Source organism: Carlito syrichta, unplaced genomic scaffold (genome assembly GCF_000164805.1).
Source record: "Carlito syrichta isolate Samal-C Ts95f unplaced genomic scaffold, Tarsius_syrichta-2.0.1 Scaffold306252, whole genome shotgun sequence".
NCBI lineage: Eukaryota > Metazoa > Chordata > Mammalia > Primates > Tarsiidae > Carlito > Carlito syrichta.
In genome coordinates, this window is record NW_007250348.1 from 321,924 (window position 1) to 345,163 (window position 23,240).

The following is a 23,240-nucleotide window of genomic DNA, read 5'->3' on the forward strand; positions in this document are numbered from 1 at the left end:
TGTGTGGTAGCCCAGGCAAGAAACTACCAGAACAGGTTTAGTGGTTTCCAGTATACAAAACAGTAGGTATGAGAAATGGTTCAAGAGTAGATAAAATAGGGCTTGTGATTTATTGTAGAGAGTGAAGTCAGAGGAGAATATATATACATAATGAGCTAACTGTAAGCAGAAAGATGAAAGATGGCGGCCAAGCCAGTCAGACTATACGAGTCTCAGTGTGAGTGAGTGTATATAAGCAGATGTCACCATGAATTAAATGGAAAAAGAAACCAAGCTTCTGACCTCATCATAGTTAAAGGACAGTCTCAAACCAAGACATCTGTTGATCTGGTGAATGCCATGTTGTCCTGGCATGCATAGTGTTTCTCCTGGCTGTACCAGGGAAAGTTCTAATTGTTAGACAGAGCTAGTGACCATGGTCAGGTGAGCATAATGTCGCTGTAAGAGTTTGTGTATTTAATTATCCCCAGGAAACCATTTGTGCAGATGTAATTGTCCCTGGGATTTGGCCTGTGAGTGCTCAAGTCAACTTCAACATTTGTCTTTAGAGCTATGGATCCAGAATGATTATAGTTCTGGTACAGAAATACCAATATTGGAATTGAATATAGGCATTGATAAGAGAGATAATGCAGAGCTTGAAGAACCTTTTGGAAGAGGGATAAGAATTTTGATATTTGGGACTCGAAGGAACCTAATCTCAATTCCAGCTCTACTGCCAATCCAGTATTTTACCTTACTAATGAAGAATTTTCCTTCTCTAACTTTATTTTCCCTGTTGTAATCTGAAGAAATTGGCCAAGTAACATCAAGGGACCTCTACCAATCTGAATGTCTATGTTTTTATTTTATAATTAACAGATGATAGAAAGATAGTGTATACTGTCATACATCTGACTCTGAAGACTTTATTTATATGTTTATTTATAGCAGGGCAACCCCCTTGGGTCCCCTCCCCTCTGTGAGTTTTTCTATCCTCTCAGTAAATCTTGCTTTCTAAAAAAAAAATTGTTTTAAGTGATGAAAACCAAGTTATATGTTGAGAAAAGCGTGATTTTCCAATGGAGATTTCTTTTCAGCTTTAAAAAAAATCATATTTCTCTGCTGAATCTTTGATGCTAGATCTTATCTTTGATATTAATGAAGTGACATTCACTTAGAGTTTGGACATGTGCTGTTCAATATGGTAGCCACCAACTGAAAGTATATTTAATTCAAAATTAAATAAAAATAGAAATTCAGTTCTTCAGTCACACTAGCCACATTTCAAGTGCTCATTAAATACACGTGGCTAGTAGTTACCATAATGTGTAGTACAGACAAAAAGTATTTTCATCATCACAGAGAGTTCTTTTGGAGATTACTGTGTCAGACCAAAAATATGGAGTCTTAAAAAAACATGAAGATGAGAATTTTTTGAAGGAATGACATCATTTCTGTAAGAAATATTTCCCCTTTCAAGTCAATTTACTTTGACTCTCCTCTAAACTGGTAACTTGAGAACACTGAATCTGATCTCTGAAAACCTGAGCTCCTTAATTTAGTAGCCGAGAAATATTAGGGGCCATTGCCTTGCTAGACTCTGGTGTGGCCATGTGCTCTTTGAGCTATGGCTGTTGCCATGCTTCCTGGCTTTGGCCTCCTCCCCCACCTTGGGGAGGTGAATCTTCTTTCTTCATCTCTTTCTCACTCTAATTTATTTTTAAACAAACTATATTTTTAATCTAAAAAAGAGAAGTATTAGGCAGACTAGCCTTTTTGAAGTCTAAGCTTTGTTTTCTGAATAATGTGAAGAATAATGTTTATTTATTGGATGAAATAGTTCAAATGAAAGCAATTTATTCAGTGTTTCCCCATCTCACTGTAGAGTGTATGCAAGCAAGACAATAGCAAACTTCTGCACCACTGTGACTTTAGCATGTAGCGCCAAACCAGGCACATGAGGAGTACTCAGCAAATAAGTATTGACTTTGTAAATTCAATGAATTAGTATTAGATAAGTAAATGAATACATTAATTAAGGTACTAAGAACGTATCCCCTGGCAGATACAAGACTAGACAGTAGAGCCATAAAATAAATAAAATTTGAAGCTTCAAACAGTTTATAATCTGTCTGGAATCAAAAAAATCAGCTCATCACAATAGGTTATGAGTTGTGTTGTGAGAGAGATTCTGAAAGTATTGTGGAAATATGGAGAAGCATTATCTAACTCAGCCTTGGAGGGTGAGTGTGAGATGTAGAGAGAACATTATGTAGGAATACTTTAATCTTAGATCTAAAGTGCCAGCAGAATTTTGCCAGAAATGTTTTTTTAATGGTGAATGTGAGGAGGGTAAGGCTTAAGGCAACCAACCACCCTCATTTGCCCTGGACTGTACCTGTGTTAGCACTGGGAGGCTTGCATCACAGGAAACCTGAAATCCCAGGCATACTGATTTGGTTCATCACCTTAGGAGGCATAAACATAAAAAGCACCTTTCAGTTTTCCAGGCAGAGGGTAAAGAATAAGCAAAGACAGCCAGGGAGCAGCCCCATGATTCATGGAAGGAAGAGTGGGATGTAGGATGTAGTAGGTCACAGCAGGCCACTGTTCCCTGTGGAAATGACCACAAAAAGAAAAGGAAGTTACAAAGACCTGAATAATTTAAAAGTGTCAGGGGGTTGTGAAATAACAAGAACTAAATGTTCTAAATTTCCAGAGTAGAGAGACCAATTAGGAAGGGAGCTGATGATCAACAGCTTCCCCTCCCTCCTTTCATATGGAATATTGAAGCATCTGGGTGTGACCAAGGGAGTAAATCTCGGCTCTTGGGTTGAAGCAATCTACAATTGATCTCAGATATTTCGGTTAGCAGACAAAGGCTTCAAAGTATTTATGGATGATATTCTCAAGAAAAGAGTGAAAAACATGCCAAAATGAATACAATGGTGGAATTTTACCAGAAGAGTAGAATCTATAGCAGATTGATCAAATAAATGGTCATGTTAGAATGAAAAAATGCAATATTAAATTAAGACTCTAAAGAATGGATTTGGCAACAGATTAACCATGAAAGAATACAGAATTAGTGACCTAAAGGACAGGTCAACAGAAACTACTCAAATGAAAAAAGTAGAAACAACAACAAAAAAGAATTAAAAAACCAACCAGACAAACAGACAAAACAGATTCATGACATAAGAGACCTGTGGGGCATGCTCAGTCATTTTTACATATGTGGAATTGGAGTCTTAGGAGGATAAGAGGAAGCAGATCAGAGCAATATTCAAAGAGATATTGGCCTTTATTTTTTTTGAGTTGGAGTCTTACTCTGTCGCCCAGACTGGAGTACAGTGGCCATTATCTCTTTGAATATTGAATATTGACCGAGCCCTGCCAAGAATTTTCTAAAATGAATGAAAGGCATCAATCCAGACAGTCAGGAAGCTCAGTGAACTTCGAGCTGCATAAATACAAAGAAAATAATTCCTTACCTAGAATTTCACACCTAACAAAAATATTCTTGAAACACAAAGACAAAGTAAGGATGTTTTCTGGACTGGGCACAGTGGCTCAGCCTGTAATCCCAGCACTTTAGGAGGCTGAAGCCAGAAGATTGCCTGAGCCTGGGGATTCGAGACAAGCCTGGGCAACTTGGTGAGACTTCGTCTCTACAATAAATCACAAAAATGAGCCAGGAATGGTAGCGTGCATCTGTAGTTCCAGCTACTTAGAAGGCTGAGGTGGAAGGATTGCCTAAGCCCAGTAGGTCGAGGCTGTAGTAGCTATGAGTTTGCCACACTGCATTCCAACCTGGGCAACAAAAGTGAGACTCCAACTCAAAAAAAAAAAAAATGTTTTCTGGCAAATAAGAGCTGAAAAATTTAATTACCTGAGAGAAGAAAAATAATTGTCAATGGAAGCATGAAAATGTATGGGGAAGGAAGAACACTGGAAAGGGTAAATAGGGAGGTAGATGAGTCAATATTGGCTGTACCAAAAGATAGTAATTGGAATGTCCTGGGAAATAGAAGAAAAAAGGCTTAACAGTCACTGATTGTCAAGGCAGGAGGGAGCAAAGGACCTTAAAGTGCTCTAAGGTTTTAGCAGGAGTATGGAAGTATTAAAAATAATAATTTGTATTAAACTGTAACATGTCATGCTGCATGGTATAATATCCAAGCAATCTACTTAAAGAATAGCAAAATAATGTATAATTAACAAGTTACAGCATGAAAAATGGAACGAATTCCAAAAATTAGATGAAACAAAACTGTGGATAAAGACTTTTGTTAGAACTGAGATTGAGGAATCCACACTCTGCTAAGACAACTAGCACCCACGAAGAAAGGAATTCACATAGTTCTGTAACCTAAACTCATTAACAGAAACAACAAGCATAGAAACTCAACTGGCCCCCACTGATGTTCCATTAAGCAAAGTGCTTGTTGTTTTGATAATCCAGAATGACCTTATGGTTCAAGGGAAAGGGGCCATTTCTCTCATGACAAGAATTTTTATTTTGGTTATATTTAAAGGGGTCGGAACCTGAGCCACATAAAATCTATGTTCTCTGAAGATGACTTGAAAAGTGGGGGGGAGGGGGAGAGACTACAACACTTATGAAAAATTTATAAATTGAAAAGTTGGCCTTGGAAATTTGGAAGACTGTTCCCAGATCTGAAGATAGAAGTTGTCCCTTTTCTACTCCCTTTTCCTCAAAGTCACATTTTGGGGAACCATTACACAACATCTGGTCTCTGGAAATCCCTCACCTGGCTCATAACTTCATTGATGATTCAGTGAGGTTCAGTGCATGAAATCTTCCAAGGTCAGACTCATGATTTCCTTTCAGGCTCATTTAGCCTTTAATTGCAAAACCAATGCATCTGCTAACCACAAGGGCATGGCTGGTGCACGCTGAAGACAGTAAAAGCTTAATGTCATTGCTTCTGGGAGGCAGCTGTGGACCCGGGGGCACAGTTTATGTGGGAGGATGCCGGATGATGAAGCATCACTTTTGTGGCTTCTGAGGAGTGTTCCTCCTGTAGAAAGCATTGAGTCTTTTTGCCAGGCTATTCTTTTGTGTCTACTTGGCCAGCAATCAGGGTCAGATCGTCTTGAAAGTAGTGCAGTGTGTAGCGATCAATGATTGAAAAAACATCTTAAAGACCCCTGCCAAAGGGGGATACTCACTGCCATACTAGAATGCCACAAAACCATTCATTTACCACTTCATTAACTCCGCTTATTGAAAGGCCCTGTATTAGTGTAACCTACACATTTATTCTCTAGTAGGACGGTGTAATTAGGACCTATTCAAAATAAGACCATACTGCTGAGGAATTTAATGAAGCAATGTTCCTTTAGAGTTAAATCACACAAGAATCATCTTTTCAAGTCCTTCAATCTCCCAGACTCTGATCAGGGCATGATGTTTTCCTATCAGCCTTGAGTAATGTCCTAGTAGCACATGCTGGGCTGTAGTTGTCTGTTTATCCTCCCCCCACCCTTATTAGATTATGAGCTCTTTAAAGACAGTGACTTTATATAAATCTCTAAATTTTTAGATTCAGGACATGGCATTAAGTGACTTCTTTGGAAATGGCTATGGAAAGAAAAGAGGAGAGGTAATGAAGAAGATACAAGAGAGCTGGGATGATTAGTAAGTGTTCTTAGTTATCATTCTAAAATAGAATTTTAACTTATTTTTAAGTAAAAAGAGACATAAGAACACATGGGTACAGTGATCAGAAAGTAAGTTTGGTGAAACCAAACTTGAATTATGTTTCAGTTATTTCTCCCAAATGCTATAAACGAAGAATCTGAAATTTTTTATATGACATTCAAATGTTTTCTATATGTGTCCAATCTCTGAATTCAAATGTATCTCCTACCATTCCCTATTATCATACACCTGAAACAACAAAGCAACATCCAAACTAAAATTCTCATTATTATCTGGTTCTTGTGATGGGTACAACATTTTGCTTCTGCCTAGAAGGTATTCTCTTTGGTAATCATTATTTATCCTTCAAAGTTTATCTTAAAAATTTCTCCTCCTTTGAAACCATCCCTGGGCACAATTACTTTCATTCTCCTATATTCCCATTACTCTGTATGTTCACATTTATTATAACACTTATCAGCCTCATTTTTAATCCCTTGTCTTCTTAGCTTCTCTACTCTGCAAGTTTTGAAAAGCAAAGTTTTTACAGCAAAAACCCTGTGCTTTTGTATTTCTAAATCTCCAGTGTCTAGAGTTTCTGTGGCCCCTGACACAGAGCAAGCATTCAGTAAAACGTTGAATAAAGATGACCTTGGGAGGTTTCCTAAAAGGAAACTAGAGGAATCTGAGGACATCGAATAATCATGAAGATGCTGGGCTCAGATGGCACTGAGATAGATACTTTCCCCCCATGGGGTAAGAATTGTTTCCAGAACTTAGAAGTCAGCAAAGATGGCCATCATCATGGTTAGCAGAAAAGAAAAAATCACAGGGCTCTGGGTCACTACGTTGAAGGTGATAGTTATGATCCACATAGCTTCAAAATAGTATCCCAGAAAAGACCCCACACAAAGTCATTAGAATAATTGTGTTGAAATTATACATACTGTATACTAGGAAATCAAGAAGATGATAACAGAAATGATTAAATGTTTATGAAAACCACCAACTCCAGTTTGCCCTTCCTCCTGGGCACATAGGTGGGTTACTTGTCCCAACTGCCTTGTAGGTAAATATGACTCTTGCCTGAATTCTGGATAATGTAGTTTGAGCAGAAGTGATATACTCTGCTTCCAAGCCTGGACTGTTAAAACCTTTCATATGATCCTCTACCTGTTTCTTCCTTCATCTGCTAGACAGGCACGAGGTAGCGGAAGACTCGAAGTAGACCACTGGATGATAACTGAATGGTAATATGTTAGGTGGGAAAATTTTTGATCTCTGAATGACTGCTTGACGAAGAACTCTCCCACCTTCCTGCTGCTGACCCACATTGAACTGTGATATAATTGATAAAGACCCCATATCTCAGTAATTTCATATATCAAAGGTAATCTTCTTGTAGTGATTTGCCTATATTACTGACAAATGCGATATTTAAAATCTAAAATCCCTCATCTGACAAATGGAGAGTAATTCCTTCATTTCCTTCTTTATAGGACCAGAGTTGAGATCAGAATAAGATTTTATCAATTGCAACATTCTTAATACAAGCTGATTGTGTTCATTGTTGTCTTTTCTCACAGGGAACTGGGCAAGAGCAATTACATTATATTGTGAGAGAACAATCTAGAAAGTGTAGATCTTGCCCATGGCGAGTTGGATGTATCTTCTATTGTAATGAATCCTTTCGACTGACTAGTCTGTGATTTGGCAGTGTTATTTCTCAAATTTGTTCGGTGTGGCCTTGGGTCTGGTGAAGGCACTGTGGGGAACTTTCCTCAAACAGCAAGACATATGCTTCTCGATTTGTGGTCATGGACAATTCATAGCCCTTCTTTGGGTCTCAATACCAACATTCATGTAGTGAGGAATTGGACCAGAGGAACTCTGTACCTCTCCAATATTGTTGGCTATCCCTAGATGTAGTCAGCTCTCTGTGCCTGGACGTGCAAGTGGAGTACAGAAAGCCTGGTAGACATTGTAAAAGAGAATCCATCATTGGGAAGAGAGGAAGAGGACTGTCTGACCTGTGATCCTTCAAAGTCATTTCCAAGCCTAAGATCTTTGAGATGACTTTGTGGCTAAGAGGACTATGAGTCACACAGTTTTCTAATTTTACTTCAGGAAACTTGTGGGAGGCAGTGTGGTATTATGGAACAGAATAGAGCACTGGAGTCACCAGATCTGGGTTGGAAACCTGACTCTAAAATTCACAAGCTACGGAAGACAGAAACATTACTCTGACTCTCTCAGCCTCACTTCCAGTCTTTGTAATTGGGAACGAGTAGCACCTACTCCTAAATTTTGTTGCTCTCTTAAAGGGAGTAGCATAGGTAGCACACGCCTGTAGTTCTGGCTATGTGGAAGGCTGAAGTGTAAGGATCACCTGAGCCCAGCAGGTCGACGCTGGGGTGGCCGTGAGTGTACCACTGCACTCCAGCCTGGGCGATGGAGTGAGACTCTGATGCAAAAAAAAAAGGGGGGGGGGAAATAGCATGAAGAAGCACTAGAATAATATATGGCATAATAATGGCTCATAGCCAAGTCACTCTGGAACACACTGCTAAGAATATTACAACTTTCTGGACTTTTCACACATTCCAAAGACAGGGTGAACACCATTCTCTAACTTAGTAAGATGACCACCGTTTGCATTCCTAGAGAACATCTGTATATTTAACTTTACGGTTCAAAACATATTATTCAGAAAAAAATGTTTCAAGTATACATACATAGCCTCCATTTCCTCACATAAATATTGAAAATAATAACTATCATCAATGTTTTGGGAGAGTTACATAAATTATGACTAACCTCTTGGAATGTCTATAGGATTCAAATGCATTCATTCTTTAGGTATCAAGTAGTAACGATATGCTTATTGTTTAATGTCCTGTGCCAAAGGTTAAGATTCAGCAAGCTATGAAGTGCCATGCACTGTGCTAAGATATTTTAAGTATATTTTCTTACTTATTCTTCAAAACAATGTAATATATATATATATAGGTATTATTTCTTTAACTTTAAAGAAGAGAAATTTGCTAAATAGGTAGTTGAAATAACTTTTGGGTCACTAATGGTTGGAAGCTGAATTCCAACCCAGGATCATTACCTACAACATCTGTTCCTTCACCAGTGTGTTAGTTCCTGTCTTTCCACATTGCACAGCTGGGTAGACAGGGATTTTTGTCCTTAAATGAGGAACTCCACGGGTGGAGTCAGCTTGAGGGGGAATGGTTCAGTTCACCCCATGAAGAGGGTACAGTGACAGAATGTCGAGATGGAGATCACCTATCGGTACTTCAATAAGTGAGTTCCCTAGAACTCATGTCAGAGGAATGAAGACAGAAATTTCAATGTCAAGTCTCTTTTACTTTCATAAAAAATGAGTGTACAGGAATGGTAAAAACATACCACTAATAATGAAAAGAACAGTCCTCAAGTTTTAAAGGTAGGCTCCTAGTGAGGGCTCTGAGAATTTAGAGATGATTATTCAATGAAAAGCAAATAATAGCTGCCAAGTTATCTATTTTTATAGCATCCTTACTTAAAACCATCATCTAGAGAGCATAATTAAAATCTTTTAAAACCCAGTCAACTGTTTCCCTTTCCCTGGATTTTTGGGTGATTCGTTTTGACAACTCCAGGTCCCACTGACTTAGACTTGTGGCTTGGAGCTATTATTGGTGAACCTCAAACCAGATGTTTCACATAGGAAGTAGCCCTTGCAGGGAGGCATGGTGGCATTTATATGCAGAGGTAGAAATGTTGAATCAGCAAAGATTTTTAAGTTGTAGTCGTATGTTCAGATATAAAACACTATGTTAGAGTGAAGGCCAGGCCATGAATCTGGAAACCTGACTTCTAGTGCCAACTCTGATGCTGTCTTGCCGCTGTATGACTTTGAACCTGCTACATACTTCCTCTATTTCAGGATCTGCAACTTTCATTTGAAAGATTTCCACTAGTTGCAATACTCTGAATCTCTTTCCAATTCTAAATTTTCTTATTTCAACTTTATATCCCATTTACCGCCTTTCAGAATATTCTTATTATCCCCCTAGGATAACACATTTACTGAATTCTTGAGTCTATAGATTTGTATATGTTAGTCTTCTCATCAGCAGTGCCTTCTCCCAAATTCCAGAGTTCACATTTTATTCAAGGTTCGATTACTGTTCCCCTCAGGGAGAGACCTGGGATGATTTATGGTCGTGTTCTAATTTACCATACTGAATTTTGATGCTGTAAGAAATCTGAGTTCACCAAATAGTAGAATTATGTATGGTTTTCAGAACCTCACTAACTTAAACTTATGGAATAGCTGAGGGCTGCATAGGCTTGACAGATAACAGAGATAACAAACATTTTAAAATTTTTTGAACTGTGTTGACTACATCTAGATTTTAATAGCAAACACCTATTTAGTATTCCCATCCAGTAAATAATGTTTTCTCTTTCTTAGCATCACTTCTTTACCATTAGAGGTCAAGGTAACCCTGAGAAATGGAAATGTTGAAAAGCCTATCTTCTCACCTCCATATACACTCTAGTAGTGAGGTAGTGTAAAGAATACTGGGATTAAACCCAAGCTCTGTCTCTGACATTCATTCACTGTGTGACCTTGCAACAATTAATTCTCTTGTAGGGGTATGCTCTTTGTTTCCTTATTCTTACTTTCTTGTTTAACTCACAAGTATGAAATCATTGGATACATTTTATGAAAACTTTCTAAATTGCATGGAACTGTACAACTATAAGGTTCTTTGAAATTCAGTTAGGCAGAATCCCTGCATATGACATAGCAGCAGTATATGTGTGTGGAGGGAAGGCATAGGGAGTGTTACATTTTTTGGTAACTGTTTTATTAATATATAATTCACATGCTGTACAATTCTTCTGTTTAAAGTTTATTTTTAATGAGTGAGATGTGCACTTATGTCAAATTTCCATAGAAATAAGTCATCATCTTTTTTCTTTTTATTGGCTTTATTGTATTGTTGGTTTAACCTAAGCTCAGAGAAGCAAAAGTCCTGTCAGGTGGCCTTGATTTACAAGGCCTCTAGCTCCCCTGGCTTTCGATATGAGTCGTCCTGACCTTCTCTAGCATGTTTAACCAGTGAAGGGGCAGGAAGGGGAAGGGTGGAGGAGAGCTCCCACCCTTTCCTGCATAACAGCAGAGACCTCAAACCTGCACCGGCAACCAGACCAGCAAACAAAGGAATAGGGGTTTCATGCATTTTATGTTTCTTATCCTCTGATCCCTAATTTGAGACCATATTTCATCTTCTTAAATTGTTCTTCTTTCTATTTATTTCATTTTGTTTGAATGAGTTAAAGTTGCCTGATTACTTGTAAGGGCACATTAGTAAAATACTACCAGAGAAGAAAGCTGCATCGATAAATGTTGGTATCCTATTTAGCTTTAGACAATGATTGTTTAAATGATCCCATTTTCTCTAATTTAAGGTATAATCTATGACATAAAGTACCTTTTCTCCTGCTAAGGCAAAAAAAGAAAAAAAAGAAAAAAAAAACTTCAATTGGTTTTGATAGTGCATGAACCATTTTTATTGGGACATGGTATTATTTCTAAAAAATAACCTTGTTTATCACATTTAAAGTGACTCCAGACAAAAAAATAAGAGAGCTGTCAATGGACGAATCATTGACAGCACTGGATACAGGCCAGCTAAAAATGGCTACTGGCCTACATTCTAGTGACCAAAGAGGTCCCCCAGATCATCAGCCCTGAGACACCGTACTTGCTCTTGTTGGTTGCCCCAAATCCTGACCATGTCTTTGCACAGCATCTCTTTATTAAAAATTCAGCTTGGGGAAGACGAAAGTAGGAAGGCACAGTTGGGACAGAGGGACAGGGCAGCAAGAAGGTGAAGGGTCCTACCTAGATTAGGAGACGGAACTTAAACTTCTACTTTTTGTTGCTCTTTCTCTAGCTTGAACTATTCAGCCCCTTCTCAGGGGCTCAGTTTCCTCATCTAAACACCAGAAGAGAATGAGAGTTTCTTAAGTGCCCCTAGATGTGGGAATATGCATTCCTACAATTTTAAGACCCAGCTTAACAGGAAGATGCATAGCCCCGCATGTTCTTGCAGAAAAACGAGACCCCATAAGTACAAGGAGTCTGACATGTTAAGACTTCTCTCATTGCTTCTTTCACTTGTTTTAGAAGCTGGAGGAGCTTCTCAAGTTTTCTGCATATAAATAAATATCGCAGTTTGCCGTTTAGATTGATTGACTTTCCTTTTAGTGGTTTGTGCCTGTCTCCTTCCCACCCTTACACTTTCTAATTTTATTTGGCATTAATGAATTTCCAAGCCTAAACAGAAACACATAATACAAATGTGCTGTGTGGATATAAAGCTGTCTCAGGCTTTCCGACCTTGAGCAGTAAGTGAGGAAGGAATAAAAAGTATTTTTACAGTGAAGAAGGCATTTTTATATCACTTATTTCCTCAGCTCCTTATGGGGACTTTATGAGGGCATGTTATCAATAAGAAAATGGAGTCTCAAAGACATTGTGCAACTAATTCAGGGTCAGTGGCAGAGTAGGGGTGGAACCAGGTACACTGGCTTCTGAGTTCATCGTTCCCTCCAAAACATTCTCCTTCCTTTAGATGAGCAAGAAGCAACTAAAGCACAGAGCAGATGGTAGACAAAATATCATCTCATTTCTGGGAGCACTGAAAAGGAAGATTAAACCCAGAAGGTTCCTCCCAAAGACAATGTTTGTCCCTTCATTGTGTCTGTATCTATAAACCCTTGCACAGAGCCTGAAAAATTGAAGCATCCAAAATGTCTGCTGAGCAGACGCTGAGCACATGATAGGACAGAGGAAGGCCTTATGAAGGAAGCAACATTGAAGTAGTCTATAAACACGGGGCCTTCAGGGGAGAGGAAGGTCTTTCCATTCTGAGGGGAAATTGTGAACGAAAAATAGAAAGTTGGGATTATGCAGGGGAAAGGAAGAATAAACCAGATAATATTTGTGGAGAAACTTAAGTCTTTAACTGAGAAATTTGAACACTATTCTATAGACAATGAAGACCCTAATTATGCAGTACTGACACTCTCATGTGAGCAAACAAAACACTAATTACAGTCAGGCATATAAGTAGGCACATGAACAAGTGTTAACCAAGAATCTCTAAAATCATTCCCCATTGGGGTTACGACTCTCTTAACTGTCAATATAGTCCCCCGCTCCATTTGCTGCCTCATTTTAAAGAATATCTCGGGGGAGCCCGTTTCTCCTGGCCTCTTTTGTATCCCTTTCTCTAGCACATTTGCTTATGAGTAGAGTAGCCAATTAGTCATGGTTTGCCAGGAGGTTCCTGGCTTTAAACACTTAAAATTATGCTTCTCAGCCAGTTGCTCAGTCCCTGAATGTGCTTACTGTGTAGATGTTGACATCTCCCAAATTCTTGGTTCCAGCCTAGTCTTCTCTTCTGAAGCCCATACCCATATGGTAACAACAACAAGGCAACTTCACTTGGGTGATTCAGAGTTAATTAAAACCCGGTGTGTCTCCTACTATCTCATCATTTTCCTGCTTTCCACAACAGCTCCCCAGCTATTGGTCTCAGGGCAATCCACCCAGTTGGTCAAGCTAGAACCACAGGAATGTCCCATGACTCCTCCCCTCTGACTCATCCCACTCTCATCCAATCACTTCTTGAGGACCTCTCGGACATATTCCCTTTCCTCTGTTCCACTGCCACTATCCCAGACCAAGCCACTGTCATCTCTTCCCTAAGTTTTCGTAACAAGACCCTAATTTGGTCTCTTGCTCGTCTGACAAATATTTGTTACCACAACCAGAACTATGATTTTTAAAATGTACATTTAATCCTGTAATCATGCTGTGTAGAAATATTCAGTGATTTGTATCTAAACTCCTTGCCCCAATTCACAAAGTCTACTGTATGGAACAGTACTCACATTTCCAAGTTATCCATAGAGAGTCTCTCTCCCACTCACTCACACATGAGAGGGATGAAGAGGTGAGGCAGGGACTGGAGAGCGATACCTTTTCTCTTTCTCCTTACTAACAATGTAAACTTAGTGAAAAATAATGTTCTCTTCTATTTTCTATTGGGGAAATAAATGTTAAGGTACTTTACCAGCCTCTATCTCTAAAAAGAGATATTTTATTAATCTGATGGTGAGAACTTGGATTACTAAAATACGTGTTACTAATGGGCAGGGTCTTTGTGTTGAAAGCAACTGCCAATTGGAAAATATTTAATTTGAATTAAGGCTTTCTCTCTCTCTCTCTCTCTCTCTCTCTCTCTCTCTCTCTCTCTCTCTCTCTCTCTCTTTATCTCTCTATGCCTCTCTCTCCCTCTCTTTCTCTCCTTCTTCGCTCTTTCTCTCAAGATGAGAGATGAGATAGCAGGAGACATACCAGGTTTTAATTAACTCTGAATCAACCAAGTGTAGTTGCCTTATTGTTGTTACCATATGGGTATGGGTTTCAGAAGAGAAGACTGGAACCAAGAATTTGGGAAATGTCAACATCTACACAGAAAGCACATTCAGGGACTGAGCAATTGTCTGAGACAGGTATACTCAGACATACCCGAGTATACAGATCTAAAATTCTAGATTTGTAGATAGAAAGTTCCAACTGAATCTCTAGTGTAAACCATAATGTCCTTGTTTTTGGCCTAAATTTTCATTCTGAACGTTTTTAAAAATCCAGAAAAGTTGAAAGACTAGAACAAGCATACAGAAACTATCTACATTTAACTATTTTTAACATTCTGTTTTATCTATCTGTATTTATTTCTGGACCACCGAAAGTATGACCAGGATCTAATTAAGATTTACACATTACATATGATGATGTTGTTTTTAAAGCTCATATTTATTGGGGATTTACTATGTCTCATGGTATGCAAGTTTTCCTATTTAATTTTTACAAGAAAATTTGAGATAGCTTTTGTCATATAAAATGATGATAAAGTATTTACCTCTGAATATTCTGATTATTTTAGTTGTTCACCAATATATTCACAGAATCTAAGCAGAACCTTGAACTTATTAGGTGCCAATATGTTTCCACAATTTCTACTCAGGTTTTACAAAGGTTGTGTGTTGAAGTATCAAATACTTGCTTAGTTTCTAAAGAAATACTACTTCTCCAGTTTTCAGTGGCTCTGTGTAATCCGTCCACGCATCAGACATTGGAGATTGAACTTGGCTACATGTGATTTTTTTTCAATTATACCATCCAGAACCATCACAATTAGTTCCTTTTTCTGTATTCTTCTATATCAACTGTCTCCCTTTATAACAGGTGTCACAATTGTAATTCTTTGTTTGTATTCGTTTCCCTGCTATAGTATAAGCTTCATGAGGGCAATGGTCATGACAGTTTCACTTGTTTCTGTACCTCAGTCCTAGGCACAAAGGTTAACATATATTAGCACTCCAACAAATATTTATGGAATTGATGCAAAAAAGCTTTTGTCCCATCTTTCTCAATTTTGCTGGAGAATCAATTGAAAATACAATGAGAATAAGAATGTGAAAGGTCTTTGAAAGTGTAATAAGCTACATGCTTATTACAGTGAGTATTATTATGTCTTTCCTATGCATTGAAGTTTACTTTGGAAATCTACCTATGTCCCAGAGCCCGCCTTCACCAAGGCTTTCTCTGTGGAGCAAAAATTATTTCTCTTTTACTTAATCTATACCTTGGATCTTGAATTTGGAGTTTCTGTGACACTTTGTAATTTGCATAGATTTGGGTTATGCTTGGTGGAATTTGCCCCATAACTACAAAACCATTAATATTCTAACCCCGAATTACCTCAGCTTTCATTAGAATATGAAAGTCTTCCTTTCTTCCCTCCCCACCTGGCTGGCCTGGGTTCTCCAGAGAGACACACACTCACACACACACCAGAACCCAGAAGAACTGATAGTATAATTCCAGTCTGAGTCCAAAGTCCTGAGTACCAGGAGAGTGAACTGGGTAAGTTCTAGTTCAAGACTGAGTCTGAAGTAGAAGGTCAATCTGCCAGCTCACAGACAGTCAGACAGAGAGAAAGTGTCCTTTCTTTTTTGTTCTATCCAGGATTTCAAGTAATTGCATGATACCTACCCAAATTGAGGTTAATATTGTATTTTACTCAGTCTATGAATTAATCACATACATAAACTCTCTCACAGACACACCCAAAATGATTTTTAACTAAATATCTGGGCACCCTATGGCCCAGTAAAGTTGATGCATAACATGAACTCTCTCTCTCTCTCTCTCTCTCTCTCTCTCTCTGTCTTTTTTTTAGCTGACTGCACACAGTTAAACTAGCATTAAGAGTTATAGTACAAAATGTATGCAACTTGTTTTGGGAGTTGAAAGGAAAAAATTATTAAGGTTGCCTCAACTTGGGACAGTGTCAGGGAAGGTGCCACAGAAGAGTTCACTTTCAAGTACACCTTGAAAGATGGGACTTTCCAATAGGAAAGCTTGGGGGATGAGGGCAGCAGCCTGGTCAGTACTAGAGGGGATTCTTCTTACATATGATCCGAATGAAATAGTCTCTTGAACTTACACAATTTCTCTCAAAGTGATTGACATTTTCTTCAAACATGTTCTCTATTTTTCTTCTATGCCTCAGTTTCTCTCTAGGAAAGACCTAGTTACCTCAAGAATAACATAATGCTTTCTGGAAGAAAAGACGCTGGTGCTGGTTCAGAAACCAGACTCTCTGGGTCTTACTAGATGACCTTGCATGAATTACTTGACCTCTGCAAGTCTCTTCTTTTTTATTTGTTTGATTTTTTAAAATAGAACACTCCTGCTCAGTGTTGATGTGCTTTAATGAGATACTTATGAGAGAGACTACCTCTGAGCCCAACATAGAGAAGTGGTCATAAGCATTTACTCCTTCCTTTTCCCTCTGGGTGCTCTGTCCCTACAGGGAGAAGAGATCATATTCCAAAAGCCAATACAAGAACTATCAGTGAATACAAAGAATGAGGCAGCTCAGCTTACACAAAAGATGAGGAAGATGTGGAATGTGTTTTCTAAAAGCCATCTGAGTGACAAAAAAGGAGCCCCCACCCCCCGTAAAATGAAGAGCATGTCAGCTAAACCCCTCAGCAAGGAGTGGTCCCAGGCACTGGCCAGGAAAGTCAAGATACCCTCACCCTTACCCTGACTTCACTATATTGTCATGGGTCTTGTTATTCATCAAAAATATTGAAGGAAGAATACTCATCTCCTGAATAGACGATAACACTTGACAAGGGAGAGCAGAGGCCTAAAAGAGCCTATGACCCCTGAGCTACAAGGGTGTTTTCAGGTCTCACTGCACACCACATTACAGGGGGCTGTGAGGCTGGAAACTCTTCTCTTGTTGTAACTCATTTCTCGGGGCATTGCCATTTTCCCCAGAAAGACATTAAAAGGCTCATTCTTCAGGCAGCCCCATTCTTGGAAGCATACTCCTCAGAAGCAGAAACTTCCCCTTAGCCTGATTTATAGCCTGAGGTCTGGGGTGTCTCCTGACCACAGAAGGGGCCACCAGAGACTGAAGCTCCAGCATGGCAGAGAATGATACCATGTGGGGCTTGCAGAAGAGAAAGGTATCTCTGCATAGGCACAGAGCTGTGTAATGCAGAGGCCCAGGGAGGAGCTGCCTCCTTTCCTGAAGGGGGCCCACTTCCCACAGAACCAACTCTGATCTGTTGAGTCTGTTCTAGAAATCTGGAATCTACCTCTCTGTCCCAGTCAGACCAGCCATGGAGCCTGTTGGTCAAGATGAGCCTCCTTGTCTTACACAACTGAACTCTCCACATCCGTAAAATGAAGTCTCTCCAGACTCTGTGCTTACATATTAACTTTTCCTGGACCTTTATTTCTCTTTTTAAAAATCACCTTATTGTGGTATGACTGCTATATAAACAGTTATTCATATTTAATGTATTCATCTTGATGAGTCTGGGGGTATATGAGCACCGATGAAACCACCATCACCATCAGGGCCATAAACACATCCATCACCTCCCAGAGTTTCTTCTCATGCCCTTTATTATTACCGAATGTCATCTGCTTGTTTATTTTGTTTTGAGGGATAATAACACTTACTATAATATCTACCCTCTTAACAAATAGTATGTAAACAATACAGTATTGTTAGCTATAGGCACTACACCATGAAGTAGACCTCCAGATTATATTTATTTTGTGTAACTGAAAGTGTGTAGCTTTTGAACATCATCTCCTCACTTCCCCCTCTCCCATCAGCCCCCCATCACCCTCAGGAAGCCAACCTTCTACTCTCTGCTTCTGTGAGTTTGACAATTTAGACTCCAGATACAAGTGAGACTTTGCAGAATTTGTCTTTCTATATCTTGCTTATTTTACTTAACACAATGTCTCTATGCTTTTGTACGTCTATTCTCTCTGTTTGGAATGCATTGCTCCCTTCTCTATTTTTTAGAAACCTAGTCATCTTCCAAGGCCCATGCCAATGTCTTATTTTGCCTCCAGTCTTCCCAAAGTGCAGAGCTGTGTTTAGTTATGCCCCACTCAGCCTGCACCTGCACTTGAGCTATGCCTGTTTCTTTGTTATGTTCATTCATTCGACCCTGAAATAAGTAGAGCTGAGTGTTGATGTGTTGGACTGGACACCCTGTATGGAACTGGAGCTCAGAGGAGGAGGAGAGAACTGGGATAAGTACCCTTAGGGATAGCTTAAAGGCAGGAGTGGGATTAGAGTGAGGCAAGTAAAGGCACTCATCTTAGATGCAAATTTTAAATATGCAAAAAAACTCAGGAATCAAGATAAATATTTGAATACAACATGTTAAAAAATCAAAATTAAGACAAAAACCATTGATCAACATAATACTAAAGTTAAAAAAATCAATCCGTTGTTCATGTTTTGTGGTCTTGCCTTATTATGCTATGTGGGCAGTCAATGCCAATCAGACTGTGGTTCCAAATTTTCTGGTCCTCACAGTCCATCCTGGGTGAGCTTATGAGGGTCAACCATGGCATAAGAAGAGATTGGGCAAGGTGGGTCTTTTTATATAGTTGTCATGTGTATAAAATAGTAAATCTTTTATTAGTTTTTTCTACATGGATCAAAATATGATATAATATTTTGAGAACTATGCATAGCTTTTCCATCTTTCCTTGTGACTTAGGCTCCAATACACCTGCATAGCTAAGCTACAGGGAAGAAGTAGCAATTGCTCTGATGTTTACCACACAAAGAAAGTATAGGTTAGAAGGAAATAACCTTGAATAATTTACTCCCCACCCCATGCTTGTAAGGTGGTCTGAATCCAAGATGTCTGGCTGGGCATACATTTCAAAGATATTTTGCTGAGCATTTACTCTGAACCAGACATAATGCTACATAGTTCAGAAATTTATACACAAATGCTTTGCCATCCTGTTGCTTGCAGTTGCCTGTGCTTCTTTGTGCCTTCTTGGAAGAGGTCGAGGCAGAGAATACAGGGATGAAAAGTAGAAATACAATCAAAACATGGCATCATCAGTGTGATGGTAGAGTTAAGAGTGGAGATGCCAGGATCACAGAGGAGTCAGGAGCCACAAATTCTGCTTTCCCAGGAGGAAGACAATGCAACTGGGAAGGGCAGTGAGACAGAATGGATAGGGGAGCAGGCCTCCCTCGTTAGCAGATGTACGAGAAGGTAGATGGTGGTGGTTTTCCTGAAATACCCCAGGGAAAGGGCGTCCCTGGCAAAGGCAGCAGCATACTGAGAGTCCCAGAGGCAAGAGGTGGCTGCATGAGCTCAGGGAACTACATAATATTCCTGGCTCAGCATGGCTCTCCTTAAGGAAGAAGGGAAGAGTTCTGGGCCCTCTGGTTCCCACCAAAGAAACTGCACTTGGACTGGGCAGGATGGAACTCTTTGAAGGAGGTTAAACCAAAAGAGTAACATAGTCAGATGTGCATTCCTAGTTGCCTTCAGGTCTGTCGTGGGTGTGAGGGAGGAGGGACAGCAGCAGGCTGGTCTGTCAGAGACATGCTCCCTGGTAATGAGGGGAAATAGAAAATGTAATTAACATGTCTGCCACCAGAAACGCTAGCTAAATCTATTACCCTCCTCCTCCCGCTTCCGTTATGAATTATTGTGTTTCAATTATAATTTCAAAAGTATTTCCTTAAGGAAATATGTCAGGGTTCTGCAAAGGGAAAGGAGGAAATGGAGCCATGAAAGTTTAATTTATTGCAGAGACTGCATTTTAAAAATGGAGACAAAAATGAAATAGAGAGTGAAAAGGCCGGGAAATTGAGAGAAGTACTGATGGAGCCACCTGCTCTGAGTGGTGGGTGGGCAGAAGAAGCCTGAGGTGTCTGAATATTTATGGAGTCACTGGCATGTAATGAAGAGAGAGGCAAGCATGCCACTTCATTCTCTGTGCTTCTGTTAGTCTCTGCTGTCCCCCTACGACGCCATACTGGACACTGGGGCTGGGAGGCATGGATGAGCAGGACACGATCTTGCCCTCCAAAAGCTCACAGTCTAGCAGTAAAAGGACAGGAGGTTAAAATAAGAAAGGAAAGTGTAGGCAAAAAATCTACTCTAAGCTGCAAGAGCAAGGCCACACCAACGGATAGGTAGAAAGCCAGGTCAGTGACATAGGTACGTTACCAGGCTCTGATTTCATACATAGGTCAAGGATCCTCTCAGAGGAAACACCTCCATGGTTTTTAGAAAGGACGGAGGCATTTTAAAGTGCATTCATTTACTCATTCCCACACTTAACATATAACTGGAAACTCAACCAAAAATAAGTGCCGGCCTTCTTCTTGAGGGCCACACCAGCTACTGGGAGAGACAAACACACCAGGAAATAGTTACAAAGCCAGGAGGTAGGAGCTAAGATAGTGATATATGCAAAATGTTATAGCACCTGAGATGAAGACCAGTGAATTCTGTCTGGGAGAAAACTAGGTTTCCAAGAGAGAGAGAACGCTTCACAGTGAGTCTTAAAGGAAACTAGGAGATTTCTTGGTGAATGGATGAACAAATGAGGGGTCAAGAAGGTGTCCCTGGCCAGGCCTGGTGGCTCAGCCTGTAATCCCAGCACTTTGGGAGGCTGAGGCGAGAGAATTGCCTGAGCCCGGGAATCAAGATCAGGCTGGGCAACTTGATGAAATCTTGTCTCTACAATAAATTACAAAAAAACTAGCCAGGCGTGGTGGTGTGAGCCTATAGTTCCAGCTACTTGGAAGGCTAAGGCAGAAGGATCACCTGAGCCAAGCAGGTCAGGGCTACTGTGACTGTGAGTGTGCCACTGGGCAACAGTGAGACCCCAACTCAAAAAAAAGGTGTCCCCACTAAAGCCACAGCCCAGGCCAAGACAGAGAAATGGAAGCAGCATGATGATCCCAGGAAAACCAGGGAGCATAGGATTGGTGTAAGGAGTGACAGGAGAGAAATTTGGAGAGTCGAGTCAGGTCCAGAAGGCTGCCAGGGAGCTTGGATTTCATCTTGATGAAATGGAGAACCATGGGTGTTTGTCAGCACGAAGGTGATATTTGCGTTGTAGGAAGATCACGTGGTGGCTCACTGAAGGATGGGTGGGAAGGGAGACAGAGTGGGCTTCTGGAGCCCTGTGGGAATGCACGGAAGTCACACAAGAGGTGGTAAGGCCTGGGAAAGCCTGAGAGAGCATAGCCCCATGAGAGGACATCCTGATAACTCTACCAAGAGCAAGGGGGAAAGCAAGGGTACAGATACTGAATGCAAATCTCAGGAACCTCTATCTGAAGACACATCCTGCCCCCAATTCACACAGAAGGGCTAAAGACTGGGAAACAACAGAATTTGGGGGTGTGGAGGGAAATACATTATTTATTTCTTAATTGAGAACTGATTCATAGTTGTTTCAACCCCAAGTGTTTTCATTTTTACCTGTTGATCTCACTTGATCCCCAAAGCAATCCTACAAGACAACTGGCATTAAAACCTTGGAGAAGTTCGAGTTTGTTCAAGGCTTTACACAAAGTAATTGTGAAGATGGAGATAAAACTCAGGTCTTTCTCACTCCAGAACTAGGACTTATTTCTCTTCTTCTCGCTCCCTCCCTCCTTCCCTTCTTCCATCCTTCCTTCCCTCCTTTGCTTTCTTCCTTCCTCCCTTCCTCTGTCTCTCTTCTCACTCATTTCTAATTACAGGGTCTTGTTAGGAGCTTAGACCAATGCAAGGCTTTTAAGGTAAAGTGTCTAGCAAGCACAGGACCACTGTCTAATGAAACAGAGACGCTCAAATAAGCTCCTAGGAGAGGAGGGCTGAGCCAGGGATAGCTCTTGTGGCCACACAGGACAGAGGAAGAACATCTCCTTCTGTCTTACTTTTCAGGTAAGACTTCAGGAATGAGGTAACATTTACTTTGGGGGTGAATAGGAATTCTCCAGTTGTGGAGGAATCCCTTAAGCAAGAACATTTACTACGAGCTTTAATTAGTAGAAGAATCTACCTTGGTCCCATGATGAGTCAGACTGAAACTCCCTTTCATCTGCAGGTAATTCATCAGTTTGCTGCTGGAGCTTTTCCTGGTGACCTGCTCTGCTTCATTCTTAGATATGCTTCATTCTGGCCACTCAGCTTTACCTGAAAAGCCCATATCGAGTCTACACATGTCCCTGCACAAGGCCACTGAGAGCAGGTGGGCATGCTCAGATGCTGTGTCCTGAAGTCTGTGAGCTTTCTGTGGTCACCTTCAGGGGCTGCAGAAGATGCCCTCAAAAAAAAGTATTCAGGCAAGTCAATTTCAGTATCCTCTGTACTACAGCAGGAAAGGCACCTCCCTGAGCACAGAGGGAAGCAGCCCTACATTTGTAAAAGGATGCAGATGAATAATTAAGTCACCACTTACAAGAAATTCTAATCTTAGGGCAGTTCAAGGTAAAGACAGACACCAGCCAGGGACAGCCAAGAACAACACTGCCAGAACACTTGGAGACAGGGCCTGCAGCCAGACACTGTTTTTTCTCTAAATATTGTCACCAGAAAACTCAGTCAGAAAGTCTTTCTGTCCCCTGGGCAACCCCAGCGTATCAGTAGTAATAATAGCAAAAATAATTAACTATGATATAAGATTGCCTCCTATGTGCTAGTCATTTGTTTATATTATTTTATTTTAAGCCTCATCTACTCCTTCCAAAAATTCTAAGTAGGTATTACAGAAAAGGAAACAGAGAAGTTGAGTAATTGGTTGAAGTCACACAGTTAATAAGGAATGGAATTAATTTATGCCTAGGATGTGAACTCAAGACTTTTTGCTTTTCATATTTTCATTTTGTTTTGCCAAGTAGGGAAATTGGTTCTACAGACAAGGCTTTATTTATTTCTAAATCTTCTACATCCAGACTTATGTATCTCAATTATTTTGGGTTGTGAAGATCTTTTCTTAAATGTGGTAAACAATATGGCCTGACATCCCCCTCTAAAACTGCACATATGCCCATGGGAAGTTTCCCATAAAATGTGTGTGTAGAGTTTTTTGGAAAACCATCTGTGAACTTCAGGTCAAAGAATCCTGATGAAAATATTTTTTTGTGGATTG